Source organism: Nilaparvata lugens, chromosome 1, assembly GCF_014356525.2.
Source record: "Nilaparvata lugens isolate BPH chromosome 1, ASM1435652v1, whole genome shotgun sequence".
NCBI classification, from domain to species: domain Eukaryota; kingdom Metazoa; phylum Arthropoda; class Insecta; order Hemiptera; family Delphacidae; genus Nilaparvata; species Nilaparvata lugens.
In genome coordinates, this window is record NC_052504.1 from 47,307,619 (window position 1) to 47,316,989 (window position 9,371).

At 34.6% G+C, this 9,371-nt stretch overlaps 1 long non-coding RNA gene across 2 annotated transcripts; it reads left to right on the forward strand.

Annotated features, from left to right (window-relative positions):
- Positions 1 to 621: 621 nt before the first annotated feature.
- Positions 622 to 8,865, forward strand: LOC120353022. 2 transcript variants are annotated; one of them, XR_005572147.1, is made up of 4 exons: positions 622 to 1,170; positions 3,955 to 4,050; positions 7,173 to 7,225; positions 8,391 to 8,865. It is a non-coding gene; the product is annotated as an uncharacterized LOC120353022 (long non-coding RNA). The 2 variants fall into 2 exon arrangements; XR_005572145.1 differs by lacking the exon at positions 622 to 1,170 and having other exon boundaries at positions 3,020 to 4,050.
- Positions 8,866 to 9,371: the final 506 nt, after the last annotated feature.

Genomic DNA, 9,371 nt, shown 5'->3' on the forward strand with positions numbered 1-9,371 from the left:
AATTTGAAGACTACTGGCAAAACTTGAATATCAAACGTAGGAGGCAAAAAACTATGGAATCTGATGAGGATGATGATGCAGATGCTGTAGATGAAGATTTAATTGTACTCTTCATTTGTTGTACTCTTATTACTCAAATCAAATCAATTTCAAACCTCACAGGTCAATTCCTACGTTTCTACATTATTCTTATATCTATGGAAATAGGTCAATTCATTAAATACAAGCGGTTTTGAGCATTCAATTCATTTATTCAGATTTTTATCAACATTTGTACTGCAATTAATCTTAAGCATTGCACAAGGCAATTCAATAAATGTCAATTGCATCATACATTCTTACATTAATTCATACTTTAAGATCCTACTACATGCTTAGAAGTATTTTCAACACAACAGCAAATAAACATATTTATTTGTCTGTCATTCAGCGTCCTGAGCTGTTTTCATTTCATTCACAGATACATTATTGTATTCTGTCATACCAGAGAGAACGAGAACCAGCGCACTCAAGTGGCTGTTTCCCCGCATTGAATTTATGTGATTCTGGACCAACATTGTCTAACCTAGACAGTTACTTCAACATCTACATTATTCATTGTCTACAGTCCACTATCTCACAATTCGGAGTTACGCCCACCCAAATTAGGCCCAGATATCTCATAATTTCATGGTCCTCCCGTGTCCGGATTTTTCCAGTGACATCTTGTGATTACCTCATTCTTCAGTAGCTGAGGAGTCCCAATTTCATGGTCCTCCTGCATCCAGTTTCTTCCAGTGACATCTTGTGATTACCTCATTCTTCAGTAGCTGAGGAGTACCAATTTCATGGTCCTCCTCAGGCCAGTGACCATTTGGGTAACCCTCAAAATTTGCAAATATCAAAATTCAAGTCCTCTGAGTATTCAGGATAATATTACCCACCAGGCAGGCGTATATAGCATCCACATTTCATATATTGTGTCTAGCATAAGTGAACTTAGCACTATCATAACCATAGTTTTTGTATATTTCCAGAAGGAATTCATTCGCCACAGCAGACAGCCCATACCGCTATTGTAAGGGCGCCACGCAGCTGCCATACCTGACCGGACTTTTGTGCAAGTGTTACCAGACAGTGCTGTGTTACAAGGTTGAGGGTGGAGCTACGTGCGTTCATGCGAATCAATCTGTCCGTGAGCTATATCTGTATCATTTATATTGTGTCACATTTTCTGATTATTGTGTTCATGTACTTAATTAAGTATTTTTCAATCAATTATCTCAAACCGCTTTAGGCAGGTAAAGTTCAATTGCATGCGCTTCATTTAAATATTTTTTCAAACAATTATCATCATTATTATTGAATTTTTATCAAACATATTTATTATTCAATCAAGCGTGATATCGCTCATATACTCAATCAAGCATCATATTGCTCATATACAATTATTACGTTATTCAATCAAACTCATTCAATTTAATAATTTCTTTTTAATTGTTATTTTTATACGAATCAAGATGTCAGTCAATCGTGACTCATCATCCGACTCAGAGTCAGGTGATTTCCAGGGCTTTTCAGACCCTCCTCCATCAACGCCTCACTCAGAAAGTGCTCATGCAAATGTCACACAGCCATCAGCTGTTAGTGCATTCACTTCAACTCAAGTAGCTCCAGCTACCACTAGTGCTCTTGATTCTATTCATGCTCAATTAGAGTTTATCATTCAACAAGGAGTCATTACTAATTTTGACTCACGTGAGAGCTACTTTGCTGCCCTTGATTTCAAATCTGAAATTCAAGCTCTGAAAGATGACTTTCATTCAAATATCAAAAATCTGGTGTGGTACACTCACACAACTTTCCTTGCTCATATTTGAAACAACGATCAGACTTCTGTGTATGTGTATGTATAATTTTTTTCAGAGTACTTTTTCCCTTGTGTAAATTGTGAAATTCGATGGATTTTTTCAAAGTTGTCAAAACAGCTGTTCTACAGATGAAATATCTCGACTATGTGTTCTTTTTATGAACTGCGCTACCTACCTACCTCATGCACGAGAAGGAGGTTACTAAGTCCATTTCTCAAGGATGGGGGTGGACCCCCATCAGTTTCTCAGAACGGAGACTCATGCCAGTTGATAGAGCTAATAAATAACTATACAGGGTATGAATTTGAAAAAAATCGGTCAAGTTTTTTTTGAGAAAATCGTGAAAAACATGGTTTTTTAGTAATTATCCGCCATTTTTCAAGAATATAACGGAGCTCCTGCAATTTTCCCAGAAAGAAGACTCATGTCAGTTGATAGGGCTTATAAATAGCTATCCATGGTATGAATTTGAAGAGAAACGTTAGAGCCGTTTTCGAGAAAACCGTGAAAACCCTGGTTTTTGGTCATTATCCGCCATTTTTCTCAAGAATATTACGGAGCTCATGGAATTTTCCCAGAAATGAGACTCATGCCAGTTGATAGTGCTTATGAATATCTATCCATGGTATGAATTTGAAGTAAATCGTTAGAGCAGTTTTTGAGAAAATGGTGAAAAACATGGATTTTTAGTCATTATCCGCCATTTTTCTCAAGAATATTACGGAGCTCCTGAAATTTTCCCAGAAATGAGACTTATGCTAGTTGATAGGGCTTATAAATAGCTATCCATGATATAAATTTGAAGAAAATCGTTAGAGCCATTTTCGAGAAAAACGTGAAAAACATGGTTTTTTAGTAATTATCCGTCATTTTTTCCGCCATCTTGAATTGAATTTCATTGAATTTCTTATTGTCAGGTCCTCATGGTATAGGGACCTTAAGTTTAAAATTTCAAGTCGATCGGTTGATTAGGAATGGAGTTATCGTGTTCACAGACATACACACACACACACATACACACATACCCACACACAGACCAATACCCAAAAATCATGTTTTTGGACTCAGGGGACCTTGAAACGTATAGAAAACTTGAAATTGGGGTACCTTAATTTTTTTTGGAAAGCAATACTTTCCTTACCTATGGTAGTAGGGCAAGGAAAGTAAAAAACTCAATCAAAAGGGTCAATTCCCTGATGTCAAACTGTGCCATACAATTAGAACTAAGTTTTCACTTATTAATTCTAAAATCAACACTGCCATTTATGAATTTGAATTACATCATAAGGATGCTGCTATGAATTTGCACATACCAGCACATCAACGTTCCATGTTGTCACAACCAGTCCATGCAAGACTGCCCGACATTCCTCTGCCTCACTTTGATGGCAATTTCAATGAATGGCTTCATTTCAAGGCCACTTTCACTAGCCTCATCATTAATAATTAATCTTTGGATAACACATTAAGGTATTATTATTTGCGTCAAGCACTTCATGGGGAAGCACTCACCCGTACCGCCAATTCGCCCTCAAGGGATTTCAAACTAGCTTGGGAATTACTTACTCAAAGGTATGACAATGCTTTACTTATAGCTGAAAATCATATTCTAGTTATTTTCAACCCTCCCAAACTTGAATCTCGTTCAGCCTCATCTTGGAGAGCTTTCATTGATAATCAATAAACAAACATTTCAGCGCTGCAATCATTGACGCTTGACTTATCAGTTCAAGATATTATTTTCATCCATGTCACTATCTCTCGTTTCGACAATTCAACACTTAGAGACTGGGAAAGGTTCCTCTCTATGAAAACAAAACTCACACTTGACAATTTGTGGGAATTTTTGGAGACTCAACATAAGGTAGCACAAGCCTTATCTCACACCAGCGCATCAATTACTCAAACGAGTTCTCGCACTATGGCCGCAAGCGCCAATCAACCCAGCACCAGCAAACCTCCTTTCAGCAGAAGTCAGGTTATTCAAATTTCACAACAACCAGCACTCCCAATGTGTTTAATAGGTCTACGAATTGTACATTTTGTAGCTGTAATTTGCATAATATTTTCACATGTCAATCGCTCATCAAGATTCCACTTGCAGAACGAGCATCCACAGTGTGGCAGAAAAACCTCTGTCTGAACTGCGTTCATCCATGGAACAAATCTCACAGCTGTCGTGGTAGTTGCAAAACTTGTGGTAAGGCTCATCACACAATGCTTCATGCAACTATTCATGCAATTATTCATAGTATTAAGTTGTATTCTTATTACTCAAATCAAATCAATTTCAAACCTCACAGGTCATTTCCTACGTTTCTACATTATTCTTAATTTCTTATATCTATGGAAATAGGTCAATTCATTAAATACAAGCGGTTTCGAGCGTTCAATTCATTTATTCAGATTTTTATCAACATTTGTACTGCAATTAATCTTAAGCATTGCACAAGGCAATTCAATAAATGTCAATTGCATCATACATTCTTACATTAATTCATACTTTAAGATCCTACTACATGCTTAGAAGTATTTTCAGCACAACAGCAAATAAACATATTTATTTGTCTGTCATTCAGCGTCCTGAGCTGTTTTCATTTCATTCACAGATACATTATTGTATTCTGTCATACCAGAGAGAACGAGAACCAGCGCACTCAAGTGGCTGTTTCTCCGCATTGAATTTATGTGATTCTGGACCGACATTGTCTAACCTAGACAGTTACTTCAACATCTACATTATTCATTGTCTACAGTCCACTATCTCACAATTCGGAGTTACGCCCGAATTAGGCCCAGATATCTCAGTACTACATGAACTTTTTGAAAGTGATTCAAAAAAAATGTTAAAACAACAGAACTGAAAGTTGTCAACCTTATCATTCTACCACCATTTGGAGAGGCTTTTGTTTGAGCCGAATGAAATCTTTTATCTTCTATATATATAAAAAAATGAATGTCTGTTTGTGTGTTTGTTCCCTATGACTTGAAAAATACTTAACATAACGGCATGAAACTTTGGGAATATGTTGTGTTAATATTGGGGATGGTTTCTGACCAGAAATTTTAATAGGGTGGCTAATAATGATTATTTATTAATCTACTTTACAGGCCTATGTTTTCGAAATTGTCGGCCTAGCGGCTACCGAAGAACGGAAAGATGATCATGATTCAAGATCATATCGAGATAATATGATTTAGCATCTAAAGTTACCAGCTGTAATAAACACGTCATATGATAAATTGTGGAGGCTATGGGTATTACAACGGTAGTTTGGAGTTGAAGTGTAGTTGATTGGTACCAGCTGTAGATAATGGTTCCTTAGAAGACCTATACAAATAATTATCACTCCCCTATCATTGAGTAACCGGAAAATGTTGGAAAAAATTATTCACCTCATGGAAGAGAGTTGTTCATATTGCATTTATTATTACTGAAGAATGTCAGAATAATTCACTATTTTTTTTAATTTAGCTTAGCTTATTTTCATCATGAAAATCCTAGAATGGAAGATGGAAAGAATATGTAATTCCTGGTGATGATTCATTGTACATCGCATATTTCCTGGACCATCTATTGACAATCAACAACTATGAAAACATTGAACTCATCTTTGAAACACTAATTTATCCTATCTATTTCTTTTTAATTATACACTTTACTGTTAGATATTACTACCAATTGATTGAGAAGAATATGTTTTGGGAATAATGAATGCTGCATGACTAAGCACATAGAAATTCCGTATTTAGATGTGAATGAAAATATTGATTGTCAGATAAATTTCATGATTCACCAAATAAAGTGAAGTGTACATTGACTTTTGGTGGTATGAAGGTCGCCAGGTAAGCTAGTTGTAAATAAAGCTTTATTATTAATAGTCAACACTGAAAAAAGACAGGCTCAATCACCAGGAATACTATAAGTTCTGTGAAGGACCAGTAAGCCATTAATTTTGGTTAGTTTAATCAGTTACATTATGGACAATCAATATGTATGACATTTATTAGCTACAAAATAAAAAACTTTGATTGAAGTGACCCCAACTACTACAATATGGATAACCATTTACATCAAATAAAAGATATTACTGACATCTCTCATCAACTCGTACTTCTTGTTCACAAAATATTAACACAAAAATATGAGTTATATTGAATGAACTCACAGCTAGTACTCAAGTTTGTCTTTTTCTGGCCATGCTACAAATGAATATAGGTTTATGTTTGACATCTTGTTTTTTAAAATCTTGTTGTCTATTAAGAAATTTTTCAATGTGATTTTTGTTTGCACTAAAATTTGAAAAAAAGAATTATCAACAAACTCCTAACCAAAGAAAATCTCTGTGCTCTGTTCTAATCGGAATGTATGAGACTCATACAACAATGGAACAAACACGTGGCATGCTAGCGCTTTCAATCCTTGGAAAATTAAATTTGATCAGCTGATTGATGAAATTATTTTAAGCTTTTCAATGATTATAACATATGTTAGAATATCATGTGTCAATTATTTCAGTTTCATATGGCATTCACCTTACCATGTTCATAACCTTACTAAATATGATCCTTTTTCATCCTTTGAAACCCTTAGAGGCAAAATATCTCAAAATCCGTTCTTAGTGCGCGTCTAGCATGTTTGAAGAATATTTGTGCAAAGTTTTTCAAGTCTGTAGGACAATCAGTTTGAGCTGTAGTGTGATTTTACATCAAAATTTTCGAAAAATGCCCTCTCCTGACCCTCCTGTGCTCCTGATTGGAATTTTTCTGCATAGATCTAATTTTTTTTCGTAGTTGAACAAAAAAGTTCCTCATGACTTTGCTGTGCAATGAGCGGTTAAAAAGTACAAAATTTTGGGGGGGGCCCAGCTCCCTCAGGGGGGAAAATTTCTGAAAATCCATTCTTAGAGGATTTTTTCAGGCTACCATAAACAATCGTGCAAAATTTCAAGTTTTTAGGCTCAGTAGTTTGGGCTGTGGTGTGATTTCAGTCTGTCGGGGCTTAGCCTTTTATAAGTATAGAGATTGCTGTTTAAACTCAATACCTATTTGTATTTTGTTTATGGCCTAGTTTCAAATTTCAGAATACTTAATCGGCTAAACAGAAACTTAAACCCAATAAACTTCACTCATTTTCATTTCATTAGAAAGTTTGTTATTCTATGGAATAGGCCTATGCATAGTAAATATTATAAAAATTATCTCTTGCTTTCTATAAGAATAATTTTATTTGCTATGCATGTCATCTGCATTTCATAAAGATTGATTTTAATTTAAATTCAACAGCTCAAGTACTGAAACTTTATGATTTTTGTTCTACAGGCAGCTCGGACTTCTTTGGTCCAGTCCTATCTGAAAGAAAACTATGGCAGCAGGTAAGGCGCTTTCATGCAATCCTCTTGTAATATAATTTCTATTACATAATAACGATTAGTGATAGTAGTCAGATTGGTATAAATAATTTTACCATATTCTGCTGCTATTATTGTAGCGACTGTGATAATTTACGCTAAGCTAAAAACTTGGAGCATTTACATTAGAGTTGTAATTCAAAGTTTTAAACAAATTATGGCAATATGTTAAAATTACAGCAATATTGCTTCCTCAAATTGTAAAAATCCCTCTATCTAACATGATTTTTGTTTTCCATACATTGTCGAAAACACTGAGAAAGTTGCCTTAAAAAAATTTTCTTCATTACAAGTCCATGCAGGCTATGCTCTCTAAGCAAAAATTTGACAGCTTTTGTTGCTCTACAGTGTTTAAGAACAGAAAATTTTTAAAGATAATTAACAACTTTTTTATAGAATAATCTGTGAAAACTTTGGTGTATAATATGCAGCTTTAAACCCATTGCATTTTGAAAACTTAAACCAAGCTACTCCACAATTGAAAGAAGTCTGTCTTTTCAATACTAAAGAAGATACAGAGAACAACCTAGAAGACTTACAGTATAGGAAAATCTCTAAAACTACAGTATGAGACGAATAAAATGTTTAGGAAAATTTGTAACCTTTAATTTTCCATAGGATAGTCAATATTTGATTGAATGACAGTATTTGATTAACATTGGTATTGCTGTCCTTTTGCCAGATTTTTTACAATGTAGGAATAATATAATATCCAATAATTGTTAATTATTAACAAAATGTTCTATCTAATTATGCAAGTGTATTATTTATTGAAAAGTAAATTTACTTGATGAGTACAATAAATTGATTGTTCTAAAGAAGAATGAACATTTGATATTACATAAGATATATTGGTATCAGCTATCCTCTATAAAAGAGAAAATGATCCTCTATCCTTCTTGAACAACTCCAAAAAAGTGGCACTGATACAGCCTGTTTGAGAGTGATTTATATCATATTGAAAATTCAGAACTACAATATATTTTTCAAGCACCACTGTATATAATAGACTGCTCTACTAGTAATTATAATATAATGCTTAGTAGGCCTACCTTATGGAAGTCAAGCATGTTCACTACTTAATGATGTTTTAATACCATTGTTCATTATTGTTCTCTTTATGTTACAGAAGTCACCACAGAGGGTCATGTGTGGACCACTGAGCAACAAAAGTGAAATTTATTTGGGATTAAAAGTTAACAGACCGTTGTGCAACCCGGCGATAATCTTGTATTAAAGGAAGTTCTTATGTTGCAAGCACAAGTTATAAAGTTAGTAAAGGCTGTTATTAATTACATCTGATGACTTTTGTTGCTGCGAGAGTGTCGACCATGTTCATCTACTGAAGCTGCAATGACATCCACTATCTCATAGAATGTTCTATGAGCAGTACTTTGAGAAAAATTATATGTCATCAGCAGCTAAGAATGTCTCTGGTTTGCTCAACATCCAAACTGTAAAAAGTATTTTCTCCTCAAGAGGTATTTCTATATTTGCATATGATTATATATTTGGCTGATTAATTCTCCCTCCTATAACTTCTAAGAGCACCTGAAAATGTTGATGTTAATCTTTGTAGAATTGGAATTTAATAAAAAAAAACAAAACAATCTACCAATTTTTGATTTGAAATATACCATGTTTGGTTTTTCGTATGGCGTATATCTTACAGTACCTCTATTATACGCTCATATGGTCCACCGCAAAGTAGACCCATGCTAATCCACGAAAAGCAACCCACGCCGTGGGATGTTTTGTAAACCATTGATATAGAATTATTCATAATCAATCAGCTGACAAGTGGATTGATTATTCATTGCATGTATTACACAGATGTCTGGAGAAGCCTAGCATTGTTTTGCAAAACATAACCTACGTTTAGTGTCACACCAGTTTGTGTGTGTTTTATTCAAATACGCGCCATCTGTATATTCAAAAGTACACGCCAGACAGCATCGACCAGTCGATGTCTGGGGCCCGTTTCACAAAGGTACAAGTAGGTTGCAAGTCTTGTTGCCAACCATGGTTTTGGAGAACAGCTGATTACAAGCGTTTCACGAAAGCAGAATTGTAAACTTGTAGTTACAATGAATTTCTACAAGTTTACAAG